Here is a 16,247-nt window from a genome sequence, read left to right on the forward strand (position 1 = left end):
CTGATGGTGGCACCAAAATAATATCTAATCTTGCAACAAAAAATTGCTGTATCAACCTGCTGGTGATACACTAATATTATATCTAAACGCGTAACGCTGGCATAAATAGAGAGTGGTATCATCCTGATGGTGGCACCAAAATAATATTTAATCTCGCAATAAAAAAAGGTTGTATCAACCTGCTGGTGATACACTAACATTATATCTAAACGCGTAACGCTGGTATAAATAGAGAGTGGTATCATCCTGATGGTGGCACCAAAATAATATCTAATCTTGCAACAAAAAATTGCTGTATCAACCTGCTGGTGATACACTAATATTATATCTAAACGCGTAACGCTGGCATAAATAGAGAGTGGTATCATCCTGATGGTGGCACCAAAATAATATTTAATCTCGCAATAAAAAAAGGTTGTATCAACCTGCTGGTGATACACTAACATTATATCTAAACGCGTGACGCTGGCATAAATAGAGAGTGGTATCATCCTGATGGTGGCACCAAAATAATATCTAATCTTGCAACAAAAAATTGCTGTATCAACCTGCTGGTGATACACTAATATTATATCTAAACGCGTAACGCTGGCATAAATAGAGAGTGGTATCATCCTGATGGTGGCACCAAAATAATATTTAATCTCGCAATAAAAAAAGGTTGTATCAACCTGCTGGTGATACACTAACATTATATCTAAACGCGCAACTCTGGCAGAAATAAAGATTGGTATCATCTTGATGGTTGCTCCTTAATAATATAAAAACTCGCTTTAAGAAATGTTTGTATCAACCTGTTGGTGATACACTAACATTATATCTAAACGCGTAAATCTAGCATAAATAGAGATTGTTATAATCCGGATGGTGACACACTAATAATATCTATACTCGTAATTTGAAAAAGTTATATCAACCTGCTGGTTACTAACAATTTATCAAAACAATACATCAAAACGCGCAAAGCAGCATAAATAGAGAGTGGTATCATCCTGATGGTGACACCGTAATAATATCTAATCTCGCAATAAAAAATGGTTGTATCAACCTGCTGGTGAAACACTAATATTATATCTAAACGCGTGACGCTGGCATAAATAGAGAGTGGTATCATCCTGATGGTGGCACCAAAATAATATCTAATCTCGCAATAAAAAATGGTTCTAGCAACCTGCTGGTTATACATTAACATTATATCTAAACGCGTGACGCTGGCATATATAAAGAGAGGTATCATCCTGATGGTGACAACCTAATAATATTTAATCTCGCAATAAAAAAAGGTTGTATCAACCTGCTGGTGATGCACTAACATTATATCTAAGCGCGTAACTCTGGCATAAATAGAGAGTGGTATTATCCTGATGGTGACAGCTTAATAATATCTAATCTCGCAATAAAAAATGGTTGTATCAACCTGCTGGTGGTACAGTAACATTATATCTAAACGCGTAACGCTGGCTTCAATAGAGCGTGGTATCATCCTAATGGTGACATCCTAATAATATCCAATCTCGCAGTAAAAAATGGTTGTATCAACCTGCTGGTGATACACTAACATTATATCTAAACGCGCAACGCTGGCAGAAATAAAGATTGGTATCATCTTGATGGTTGCTCCTTAATAATATAAAAACTCGCTTTAAGAAATGTTTGTATCAACCTGTTGGTGATACACTAACATTATATCTAAACGCGTAAATCTAGCATAAATAGAGAGTGTTATAATCCTGATGGTGACACCAAATAATATCTAATGTACCAATAAAAAAAGGTTGTATCAACCTGCTGGTTATACATTAACATTATATCTAAACGCGTGACGCTGGCATAAATAAAGAGTGGTATCATCCAGATGATGACACCCTAATAATATTTATTCTCGCAATAAAAAAAGGTTGTATCAACCTGTTGGTGAAACACTAATATTATATCTAAACGCGTGACGCTGGCATAAATAGAGAGTGGTATCATCCTGATGGTGGCACCAAAATAATATCTAATCTTGCAACAAAAAATTGCTGTATCAACCTGCTGGTGATACACTAATATTATATCTAAACGCGTAACGCTAGCATAAATAGAGAGTGGTATCATCCTGATGGTGGCACCAAAATAATATTTAATCTCGCAATAAAAAAAGGTTGTATCAACCTGCTGGTGATACACTAACATTATATCTAAACGCGTAACGCTGGTATAAATAGAGAGTGGTATCATCCTGATGGTGGCACCAAAATAATATCTAATCTTGCAACAAAAAATTGCTGTATCAACCTGCTGGTGATACACTAATATTATATCTAAACGCGTAACGCTGGCATAAATAGAGAGTGGTATCATCCTGATGGTGGCACCAAAATAATATTTAATCTCGCAATAAAAAAAGGTTGTATCAACCTGCTGGTGATACACTAACATTATATCTAAACGCGCAACTCTGGCATAAATAGAGAGTGGTATTATCCTGATGGTGACACCTTAATAATATCTAATCTTGCAATAAAAAATGGTTGTATCAACCTGCTGGTGGTACACTAACATTATATCTAAACGCGTAACGCTGGCATAAATATAGAGTGGTATGATCCAGACGGTGACAGCCCAATAATATCTAAACTCGCAATAAACAATAGTTGTATCAACCTGCTGGTGATACACTAACATTATATCTAAACGCGCAACGCTGGCAGAAATAAAGATTGGTATCATCTTGATGGTTGCTCCTTAATAATATAAAAACTCGCTTTAAGAAATGTTTGTATCAACCTGTTGGTGATACACTAACATTATATCTAAACGCGTAAATCTAGCATAAATAGAGATTGTTATAATCCTGATGGTGACACCAAATAATATCTAATGTACCAATAAAAAATGGTTGTATCAACAAGCTGGTGATACATTAACATTATATCTAAACGCGTGACGCTGGCATAAATAAAGAGTGGTATCATCTTGATGGTTGCTCCTTAATAATATAAAAACTCGCTTTAAGAAATGTTTGTATCAACCTGTTGGCGATACACTAACATTATATCTAAACGCGTAAATCTAGCATAAATAGAGAGTGTTATAATCCTGATGGTGACACCAAATAATATCTAATCTCGCAATAAAAAAAGGTTGTATCAACCTGCTGGTGATACACTAACATTATATCTAAACGCGCAACGCTGGCAGAAATAAAGATTGGTATCATCTTGATGGTTGCTCCTTAATAATATCTAATCTCGCAATAAAAAAAGGTTGTATCAACCTGCTGGTTGTACACTAACATTATATCTAAGCGCGTAACTCTGGCATAAATAGAGAGTGTTATTATCCTGATGGTGACACCTTAATAATATCTAATCTCGCAATAAAAAATGGTTGTATCAACCTGCTGGTGATACACTAACATTCTATCTAAACGCGTAACGCTGGCTTCAATAGAGCGTGGTATCATCCTAATGGTGAGATCCTAATAATATCCAATCTCGCAATACAATATGGTTGTATCAACCTGCTGGTGATACACTAACATTAAACCGAAACGCGTAACGCTGGTATAAATAGAGAGTGGTATCATCCTGATGGTGACACCCTAATAATATCTAATCTCGCAATAAAAAATGGTTATATCAACCTGCTGGTGATACACTAACATTATATCTAAACGCGTAACGCTGGCATAAATAAAGAGTGGTATCATCCTGATGGTGACATCGTAATAATATCTAATCTCGCAATTAAAAATAGTTGTATTAACCTGCTGGTGATACACTAACATTATATCTAAACGCGTAACGCTGGCATAAATAAAGAGTGGTATCATCCTGATGGTGACATCGTAATAATATCTAATCTCGCAATAAAAAATGGTTGTATCAACCTGCTGGTGAAACACTAACATTATATCTAAACGCGTAACGCTGGCATAAATAAAGAGTGGTATCATCCTGATGGTGACATCGTAATAATATCTAAACTCGCAAAATGTTGTATCAACCTGCTGGTGATACACTAACATTACATCTAAACGCGTAACGCTGGCATAAATAGAGAGTGGTATCATCCTGATGGTGACATCGTAATAATATCTAAACTCGCAAAATGTTGTATCAACCTGCTGGTGATACACTAACATTATATCTAAACGCGTAACGCTGGCATAAATAAAGAGTGGTATCATCCTGATGGTGACATCGTAATAATATCTAATCTCGCAATAAAAAATGGTTGTATCAACCTGCTGGTGAAACACTAACATTATATCTAAACGCGTAACGCTGGCATAAATAAAGAGTGGTATCATCCTGATGGTGACATCGTAATAATATCTAAAGTCGCAAAATGTTGTATCAACTTGCTGGTGATACACTAACATTATATCTAAACGCGTAACGCTGGCATAGAGAGTGGTATCATCCTGATGGTGACATCGTAATAATATCTAAACTCGCAAAATGTTGTATCAACCTGCTGGTGATACACTAACATTACATCTAAACGCGTAACGCTGGCATAAATAGAGAGTGGTATCATCCTGATCGTAATAATATCTAATCTCGCAATTAAAAATAGTTGTATTAACCTGCTGGTGATACACTAACATTATATCTAAACGCGTAACGCTGGCATGAATAAAGAGTGGTATCATCCTGATGGTGACATCGTAATAATATCTAATCTCGCAATAAAAAATGGTTGTATCAACCTGCTGGTGAAACACTAACATTATATCTAAACGCGTAACTCTGGCATAAATAGAGAGTGGTATCAACCTGCTGGTGACACCTTAATAATATTTAATCTCGCAATAAAAAATGGTTGTATCAACCTGCTGGTGAAACACTAACATTATATCTAAACGCGTAACCCTGGCATAAATAAGGAGTGGTATCATCCTGATGGTGACATCGTAATAATATCTAATCTCGCAATTAAAAATAGTTGTATTAACCTGCTGGTGATACACTAACATTATATCTAAACGCCTAACGCTGGCATAAATAGGGAGTGGTGTCAACCTGCTGGCGACACCCTAATAATATCTAAACTCGCAATAAAAAATGGTTGTATCAACCTGCTTGTGATACACCAACATTATATCTAAACGCGTAACCATGGCAGTAAATATGTTTTGTGTTGAGTGCATGGTGTACTGAGCTGTGGTACCCGTGGGGTCGCTATCCCCCAAAGCGACTGCATGCATTAGCCGCTCCATGCGGGGTAATTTTGGAAGTGTTTTAAGAAATAGAAACATGCTGAAATTTGGAAAGAAAATTACTTTCTTCGAAAAAAGTTAGAAGCAGTACTTGAGCGAGAGAATAAGTGGGTCGCTCTAATGTAGAGTCTTGGAATATAACCTGACTGACGGTTAGTTATCACGCAGTTCCCTAGACAAAATAATTTTAATAATCCAGTAGATGATGATGATAATGTGTAACACTGAGCTATAGATGTTTTCTGGTTCGGAATATACTATAATCCTAACGACGTTACTTGATCGTATATACGAATTAAGCTGAGAACATCTGACAGATCGCAGTAGATGGAACCATCTCGAATTGCTGTAGGAATTGAAAACTTAAACTACTTTAATAAACGATAAAATCGTAAAGACTTTTTCACAAACCTACCTAATAAAGATTTGGGTTGGAGGACAACCTTAAGAAGATGACGATGACGAGAAATGGTAACTGGGATACCTATCTACTGGGAAGTACACGTGGCTAGTTCAACACGGGTGAAGGTTCTTGAGGTGCCATAGAGTCTCAGAAATGGTGTGCGCAGTCAGGCTGGCGCAGCTGCCAGAATACTCTCTAATCTATTGGACTACTGCTAACCTGAGTCTTCATTCTCAACAAATGTCCACTCAGATTGCTTAAAGGAAGTGGTACTGGCTCTGTTAGCCTGCTCCGGGGAGCAGTTGTCCGGGGGGCACCTCGTGGAGGTAGAGCTCAGATTTTTGCCCCCCAAAATGCCATCCTGCCTTTAATATCGTATTCCAACTGGTTTTCATCCTCTATTAAGCAGGCGTAGTAGCAAATCTCATTAACAATGGAGATGCATTACCTGTGATGTACAGAGGGGGAGAGAGAAAACCAGGTTTGGACCCGTTAAGGAATACGATTATACGGAGTTTGGGTAGGGTAATGGACAAATAGCAGGAATGGCAGAATACAGGATACGCTTTTTATGAAGAACCGCGTTTGGGAAGAAGAGATTTACCGGGAAACTTGGACTTGTTCAAGCAATAGACAATAAACCAAGTGATAAATAGGAAATAGCAAAGAAAATATGAATCCTGTATAATGAAGGAAGTCGCAACTGAGAAAAGAACCAATTTGAGGAAACAACAGCAGAATGAATAACGACAACAATAGAAATAAGAATCATCGTTGAATACGAACACGAAGTTGAATACAAAACTTGCCCTAAAACCATAAAAAGAAATATCCTGTAGACATAAAAATATACATTTTGAATTAATATAAATTATTTAAAAAGAAAAAAAACATGCAGGAAATAATTGTCCTACCTTTCTCTGCTTAACTTGGACTAGAAGTTCCGAAGAAGGATATTAACAGTGGCCATATAGATATTTTAAATAATTATAATTCCGTTTATTTTTCTAAAATGACAAGTGTCATTTTTTTTCATGCAAGCAAAATAATTGGAACTATAATTATTGTAGATAAAGTTTAGAGGACAGATTTGTAGCAGAAGTGGTGAGCCATTCCGAAGAAGGCCACCTAAAAAAGAGTTGAGAGTCATAAATATGGACCACATAGTTAATTCCTCGCCCTACCTGATTTAGCTGTCGGCTGGGATATGCACCAATCACTTGCAGTAACATATCCATCGATGTCTTCTGCAGCTCGTCAACACTGGACACTGGACACAGTTTAAAAGATTTCAACGGAAATGAAACTGTGACGTATTTACTGTCTTGTGACGGAATTTTGAAAATACCCGAAGAATTTTTTTTTTTTTCAATTTTTAAGCGCACAGGTTAAAAGCAATCACTTCCAACTTAATAAAAGGTAATCAAGCACTCCCGATGCAAGCACTCCCGGGGATTTTAACACTCCCGCACTCCCGGGGATTTTAACGATCCCGCACTCCCTGTAACAAAAAACAAAATAGTATTACTTTTCGATAAATACTGCACAATATTATTAATTTTTTAAATTAACTGTGGTTCTGTGTATAATAATAATTTTTATATACATTTTATTTATATTTCCCTACATTGCTCATGTGATTTCCAACATAGAAAGTTAATGTGCTCATAGTTAGAGTAAGAGTAATATGATAAAAGAAATACTTTTTATATAGAACTCATAAGTTAATAGTACGATGTACTTTAGAATAGTTTTCTTCTAAAAAAGAAAATCTAAAAGGGGATCTCAAAAGGGATATTTCTAGGAAAAGTTTAATTTTGAAAATGCAATAAATACTTCCTGTGACATAATAAGAGAAACCACTAATAGCCAATATCCGACCTTTATTTGGGCACAAGTACAAGCATGCTCAAAAGGTCAAGTTTTTAATGCTTCGTCAGTGGTTGGAACCAAACATATGATTGTGCTTTAGAAATGGCAAAATTCTAGTACCCAGAAAAATGTGCCATACAAATATTCTTCAGAAAAGCAATAAGAAGACAAAGATAGAGCTATATGGAGAAGAAAGTCAGTGGGAACGGAATAAGTTAGGAATATTAAAAGGATAAGATGTAACCAATGTATTTGCGAGAAGAGATAAGGAATATTTTATCTGTTTCTCCGTAGGGAACCCTATGTCTTGGTCGACAGCCTTTTGTGCGAATCTTTTTAAATAAAAAGCATTTCTACATATTGCACTTCTGAATTCCCGGAAGTATTTTCATTTTTTTTTTTCTTCCCCTTACTTCGCACAATTTCTTAAAAGAAGAAAAACCAAAATTTTCTAAAATTTCTCTTCATTCTGTTCGCCGTTTGAAAAGAAAAACTGTCAGAAAAGAATGACTAGTTAGATACGTCACCTTTAAAACGCTTTTCAATGCCAGTACTGCCAAAAAGAAAAACAGAAAAAAAAAGTGTCTGTCAGAAAATTAAACTTCATGAAAAGTAAAAACATGGTGCTGTTATCTCTTTTACTACACGGGGAAATTTAGTTTTCCCCAGTAAAATCCTTCCGTTTTAAGATCTCCCTGAGGAGCCCCCAGAAAAAGTGGTTTTTGTATTTCTCATTTAAATTTCAAATTCTATAATTTGAGAGATATTTTAGAGTTTGAAGGGGGGGGGGCTTCCCTTTAAAGTATCCGTTTTAATCAAACTGGTCAATTTTAATTTTCCAGTTTACAGTGAACCCTGCAGTTGTAACCATGGTCACCACGAGATATCTGGGCATCTTAAATCTCTTCTCATATTAGACACTCTGATGTTGGCTACAAATGTCCGGTATCTAGCTCCGGCCAAAGACACGGATTACCCCCCAGTGAAGCTGGATTTCCTAATTAGCTGATTTTCATAGGAAAACAGGGGGATCCTCTTTTTCACTGGAGAAGATCGTTTTCGTGGCTGTTCCAAACACTTTTGAAATGTTTTCACGCTAAGTGGGGAAATGACTTTTAATAGCCAGCTTAAGCCTGCCGTCGCATAACCTACATTTTTTATTTTATTTTAATTTTTTATTAATGCATTATGTTAATGTTTATATTAATCACAATAAAACGTGGATTATTAAGTTTGTTATGTTCACAGCCTGTGGAAATCTTCTAAAAAAACCGCCAAAATAGCTATGAAGACGTCTTCCTTCTCCTTCCGCGTAATGTGGCGGGTAAGTTGATAATTTATTATTTATTTTTTAAATAAATAAATTCATTTTATGAATACATTTAGTTTGGAGTTGATTGGATTGTAAAACATTTTTCTTATTATAATTATTTAGATTTTCCACTTATCACTTGTTTTTCCCTTTTCCATATTCTTTCAGTTCCCAAATAATAATAAAAAAACAAAATCCTGAGCCACTCCTGAATCCCGAACTTTATCCCGAACAAAAAAAGAATTAATTTTGCCCACAGGGTAGCGGAAATTAGTATTACAAATAGAAAACTTTTTCTCTCAAGCTACAACTCACTATCTACAATTCTATTGAAGGCTTTCCCACTACCTTTAGGTGGGAAATTCTTCTTTTTCACTCTCTCTCTCTCTTTACACAGTGGAAGTTAGCAACAAGTCTGCACAATCTGAAGAGAAAACTTATCAAACAAAGTTTTCATAACATCCTGATTTTCATCATTGGAAATAATTTGTTAGAAAGTTCACTTCAAGAATACTTACTCTACAGTATAATAGAACTGTAGAAGTACAATAATATACAACTGAAATTGTTCAAGTTGTGAAATAAGTTTACACTCGGTTAAACAATGATATGTACGGATTTTATTATTATTTTATTCACAATGCCAAAAGGGGGCAGCACTTACTGAACGACACCGGCATAGGCCTCGCATTCTATGGGGTTTTTACTAGAACTAAGGCTTGATTATTCTTCACGGCACAAGAGAGCGTTCCAAAAAGTTCCTATTTATTTTCTTCTTTTTCCGCTATTTTGGAAGTTTAACTGCCGTATTAGACTATTAATGTCAATTTTTCTACGTAAATACGAATTTTGAAGTCTCCTGAGTCCAAATAGTAATTTTTCGAAAAATGTGAGTGTGATAAATATATTCATTTTTTATTTTTATTTAGTTATTTATATTTAATCTTTCAATGTCACTTCCGGAGCTTGTTTGAGCTCATCCCGGCCGGAAGACTAACCAACATAGTAACGGAAATTAGTGTACATAATAGGTGTGCGTAAAAGGTGGGCGGGTTTGGTGTAGTGGGCTAGTAGTTGGGAAAGCCTCAGTTTGAGTCTTGCGTTTAGCTACTTCTTATTTTATTGGTAAAATGTTAAGTATGTGCTTCCACCCTCCAGATCACGCCTCCATACTTGGTAATTGGACGCAGGACCCTTCAGGAAAATACGCAATTACTTGTATTTTATATATACATATATATATGTATATATTTATATATATCAACAAAGACAAAAACGAATAAATCACCGGAACTTACAACATTATATTTCTTTGGAGTAACCATGGAAACGGCCAAAAGTTTAACAAGGAAAATACGCCATAAGGGAAAGACCACTTTAATGAAGAAATTTTGTATAAATATATTAATAAAAAAATAAAATCCCTCCCTCCCCTGGTAATAGTTTCCAAAGTTTTGACTACTTTTTCAAAAAAAAAAACTAATGATGTGCGGCAATTCTTTTCGAAAAATTGGTAGCACAACTTCAACAGGGTCCTAATTAGTGTAATTCCAAAAGTATCAGGCAAATAGTTTAGGAAAAATGGGTTTTCTATGGATTATTATTATTATTATTTATTGGTGACATCAGGTATCAGCAAATTTATATAGATTTACAGATTATTACTCTTTCTACTAATTGGGAAAAGCAACTTAAAAAAAATAAATAATAATAACTAAAAGCGGTTTTAATTAAAACCAAATGATCGATTAATTTTTAGCATGAATGTTGAAAGTGAACCAGATAAAAGATTAATTATTTGCTAACGAGAGAGTGATTATGTACAGACCGTAAATAAACTTGATTAGCTAGCCAATGAATGTTTTCAAAGAAGTGTATAATACATAATTCAAATCAAAGTTTACATAGTTTTCCACTTAGAAGTGTGATCGACTTAGGGCTTCAGAGCAGTCTAAACTGATCCAGCCTAATGAAGGAACAAGTGAAAAGTAAAACCATGATAGAAAGAGACTCAACGACATAGAGTGATCGCCACGAGCTTACTCAAACATCAGAGGCGCAAAGACCATAGAGAATTCACCGAAAGAAAAACGCTTTACCATAGAAAAGGATGGATAGCAACAACAAAGTGGCTTTAAGGCCATGGTTAAGGTTATGTTCAGTAAGAAGTAACAGAGAACCGGAAAATTTAACAGCGAAAGAAATCACATTGCATTATAACATGATACGAACTAATGTTTGCGATTTAAACTATCGTATATAAACCATTGTAACTATTGTAATAGTACTATAGTATAGCAACTTATTGAGCAAAAACTATATACATGGAGTAATTCACTCACCGGACACGCTATTCAAAGACGCCTTTAATCTCCACCTCATCATGACACTTGACACTTGACACAATTCAAAAAGAGATATAACGCTAAAAAATAAATGTGACGCAATAAATTGACGATTTTCATAAAAAACACAAAACAAAAATCCTGCTTAACGCATAATTAGTCAAATATATTGTTTTAAAAAACTTAAACCACTCGGGTAAGAACAATCGCGGAAGTTTAACACTCCCGAAAGTTTAACACTCCCGGAAATTTAACACTCCCGAAAATTTAACACTCCCAAAAGAACTGAAAATAAAAAAAAATCAGAATTAGATAATCGTATATTCAAAGGTTACAAAGATTATGTAATGTTTATGTGAATACCGTACTTAAAATTAAAAATGTGAGAGAATAATGAAAATGTGGATGGTGCATGGAGTACACTGAGCTGTGGAACCAGCGAGGTCTCTACACAGAAGACAAAACTATCGATACTAATACGATAATCTTAATAACTAAAGGCGAATTAGCCAGTAATAGAAAAGTGTAGTATCAACCTGACGGTGATACCCTAATCTTAATAACTAAAGGCGAATTAGCCAGTAACAGAAAAGTGTTGTATCAACCTGACGGTGATACCCTAATCCTACAAAATAAGTGCGTAATAGCCAGTAATGGAAAAGTGTTGTATCAACTTGACGGTGATACCCTAATCTTAATAACTAAAAGCGTAATAGCCAGTAATAGAAAAGTGTAGTATCAACTTGACGGTGATACCCTAATCTTAATAACTAAATGCGTAATAGCGAGTAATTGAAAAGTGTAGTATCAACCTGACGGTGATACCCTAATCTTACAAACTAAGTGCGTAATAGCCAGTAACAGAAAAGTGTTGTATCAACCTGACGGTGATACCCTAATCTTAAAAAATTAATGCGTATTAGCCAGTAACAGAAAAGTGTTGTATCAACCTGACGGTGATACCCTAATCTTAAAAACTAAATGCGTATTAGCCAGCAACAGAAAAGTGTTGTATCAACCTGACGGTGACACCCTAATCTTAAAAACCAAATGCGTATTAGCCAGTAACAGAAAAGTGTTGTATCAACCTGACGGTGACACCCTAATCTTACAAACAAAATGCGTAATAGCCAGTAACAGAAAAGTGTTGTATCAGCCTGACATTGATACCCTAATCTTAAAAACTAAATGCGTATTAGCCAGTAACAGAAAAGTGTTGTATCAACCTGACGGTGACACCCTTGCCTAATAGCCATTAACAGAAAAGTGTTGTATCAACCTGACGGTGATACTCCAATCTCAATAACTAAATGCGTATTAGCCAGTAATAGAAAAGTGTTGTATCAACCTGACGGTGACACCCTAATCTTAATATCTAAAGGCGTATTAGCCAGTAACAGAAAAGTGTTGTATCAACCTGACTGTGATCCCCTAATCTTCCAAACTAAGTGCTTATTAGCCAGTAATAAAAAAGTGTTGTATCAACCTGACGGTGATACCCTAATCTTAAAAACTAAATGCGTATTAGGCAGTAACAGAAAAGTGTTGTATCAACCTGACGGTGACACCCTAATCTTACAAACTAAATGCGTAATATCCATTAACAGAAAAGTGTTGTATCAACCTGACGGTGATACCCTAATCTCAATAACTAAATGCGAATTAGCCAGTAACAGAAAAGTGTTGTATCAACCTGACGGTGATACCCTGATCTTAAAAACTAAATGTGTATTAGCCAGTAACAGAAAAGTGTTGTATCAACCTGACGGTGATACCCTAATCTTAAAAACTAAATGCGTAATAGCCAGTAACAGAAAAGTGTTGTATCAACCTGACGGTGACACCCTAATCTTACAAACTAAATGCGTAATATCCATTAACAGAAAAGTGTTGTATCAACCTGACGGTGATACCCTAATCTCAATAACTAAATGCGAATTAGCCAGTAACAGAAAAGTGTAGTATCAACCTGACGGTGAAACCCTAATCTTACAAACTAAGTGCGTATTAGCCAGTAATAGAAAAGTGTTGTATCAACCTGACGGTGATACCCTAATCTTAATAACCAAATGCGTATTAGCCAGTAATAGAAAAGTGTAGTATCAACTTGACGGTGATGACCTAATCTTAATAACTAAATGCGTAATAGCGAGTAATTGAAAAGTGTAGTATCAACCTGACGGTGATACCCTAGTCTTACAAACTAAGTGCGTAATAGCCAGTAACAGAAAAGTGTTGTATCAACCTGACGGTGATACCCTAATCTTAAAAACTAAATGCGTATTAGCCAGTAACAGAAAAGTGTTGTATCAACCTGACGGTGATACCCTAATTTTAAAAACTAAATGCGTATTAGCCAGCAACAGAAAAGTGTTGTATCAACCTGACTGTGATCCCCTAATCTTACAAACTAAGTGCTTATTAGCCAGTAATAAAAAAGTGTTGTATCAACCTGACGGTGATACCCTAATCTTAAAAACTAAATGCGTATTAGGCAGTAACAGAAAAGTGTTGTATCAACCTGACGGTGACACCCTAATCTTACAAACTAAATGCGTAATATCCATTAACAGAAAAGTGTTGTATCAACCTGACGGTGATACCCTAATCTCAATAACTAAATGCGAATTAGCCAGTAACAGAAAAGTGTTGTATCAACCTGACGGTGATACCCTGATCTTAAAAACTAAATGTGTATTAGCCAGTAACAGAAAAGTGTTGTATCAACCTGACGGTGATACCCTAATCTTAAAAACTAAATGCGTAATAGCCAGTAACAGAAAAGTGTTGTATCAACCTAACGGTGACACCCTAATCTTACAAACTAAATGCGTAATATCCATTAATAGAAAAGTGGTGTATCAACCTGACGGTGATACCCTAATCTCAATAACTAAATGCGAATTAGCCAGTAACAGAAAAGTGTAGTATCAACCTGACGGTGAAACCCTAATCTTACAAACTAAGTGCGTATTAGCCAGTAATAGAAAAGTGTTGTATCAACCTGACGGCGATACCCTAATCTTAATAACCAAATGCGTATTAGCCAGTAACAGAAAAGTGTTGTATCAACCTGACGGTGACACCCTTGCCTAATAGCCATTAACAGAAAAGTGTTGTATCAACCTGACGGTGATACTCCAATCTCAATAACTAAATGCGTATTAGCCAGTAATAGAAAAGTGTTGTATCAACCTGACGGTGACACCCTAATCTTAATATCTAAAGGCGTATTAGCCAGTAACAGAAAAGTGTTGTATCAACCTGACTGTGATCCCCTAATCTTCCAAACTAAGTGCTTATTAGCCAGTAATAAAAAAGTGTTGTATCAACCTGACGGTGATACCCTAGTCTTAAAAACTAAATGCGTATTAGGCAGTAACAGAAAAGTGTTGTATCAACCTGACGGTGACACCCTAATCTTACAAACTAAATGCGTAATATCCATTAACAGAAAAGTGTTGTATCAACCTGACGGTGATACCCTAATCTCAATAACTAAATGCGAATTAGCCAGTAACAGAAAAGTGTTGTATCAACCTGACGGTGATACCCTGATCTTAAAAACTAAATGTGTATTAGCCAGTAACAGAAAAGTGTTGTATCAACCTGACGGTGATACCCTAATCTTAAAAACTAAATGCGTAATAGCCAGTAACAGAAAAGTGTTGTATCAACCTGACGGTGACACCCTAATCTTACAAACTAAATGCGTAATATCCATTAACAGAAAAGTGTTGTATCAACCTGACGGTGATACCCTAATCTCAATAACTAAATGCGAATTAGCCAGTAACAGAAAAGTGTAGTATCAACCTGACGGTGAAACCCTAATCTTACAAACTAAGTGCGTATTAGCCAGTAATAGAAAAGTGTTGTATCAACCTGATGGTGATACCCTAATCTTAATAACCAAATGCGTATTAGCCAGTAATAGAAAAGTGTAGTATCAACTTGACGGTGATGACCTAATCTTAATAACTAAATGCGTAATAGCGAGTAATTGAAAAGTGTAGTATCAACCTGACGGTGATACCCTAGTCTTACAAACTAAGTGCGTAATAGCCAGTAACAGAAAAGTGTTGTATCAACCTGACGGTGATACCCTAATCTTAAAAACTAAATGCGTATTAGCCAGTAACAGAAAAGTGTTGTATCAACCTGACGGTGATACCCTAATTTTAAAAACTAAATGCGTATTAGCCAGCAACAGAAAAGTGTTGTATCAACCTGACGGTGACACCCTAATCTTAAAAACTAAATGCGTATTAGCCAGTAACAGAAAAGTGTTGTATCAACCTGACGGTGATACCCTAATCTTAATAACTAAATGCGTAATAGCCAGTAAGAGAAAAGTGTTGTATCAACCTGACGGTGACACCCTAATCTTAAAAACTAAAGGCGTATTAGCCAGTAACAGAAAAGTGTTGTATCAACCTGACGGTGATACCCTAATCTTAATAACTAAATGCGTAATAGCCAGTAATAGAAAAGTGTAGTATCAACCTGACGGTGATACCCTAATCTTAATAAGTAAATGCGTAATAGCCATTAACAGAAAATTGTTGTATCAACTTGACGAAGGTACCCTAATCTTAAAAAATAAATGCGTATTATGCAGTAACAGAAAAGTGTTGTATCAACCTGACGGTGACACCCTAATCTTACAAACTAAATGCGTAATATCCATTAACAGAAAAGTGTTGTATCAACCTGACGGTGATACCCTAATCTCAATAACTAAATGCGAATTAGCCAGTAACAGAAAAGTGTTGTATCAACATGACGGTGATACCCTAATCCTACAAACTAAGTGCGTAATAGCCAGTAATAGAAAAGTGTTGTATCAACCTGACGGTGACACCCTAATCTTAATAACTAAACACGTCATGTTTAATAACGGTATAGTGTTGTATCTACTCTAATCTATTATTATACTAGTAATCTAGTTTTCTTTTTGTTCGGAATAGTTAAATTAGCTAGTAGTTAGATATACTTATCGGGAGGAACTAACTAGTTGATTAGGTCATAAAGATGCTGGTTAGCTAGGGAGTTAAGCAGAGCCCTGGCGAGCAAGATTGCGGGCCCTTACTCATGAATTGCCTC

The sequence above is a fragment of the Rhodnius prolixus genome, unplaced genomic scaffold (assembly GCF_049639745.1).
Source record: "Rhodnius prolixus isolate KJV_2025 unplaced genomic scaffold, Rpr scaffold_7, whole genome shotgun sequence".
NCBI classification, from domain to species: domain Eukaryota; kingdom Metazoa; phylum Arthropoda; class Insecta; order Hemiptera; family Reduviidae; genus Rhodnius; species Rhodnius prolixus.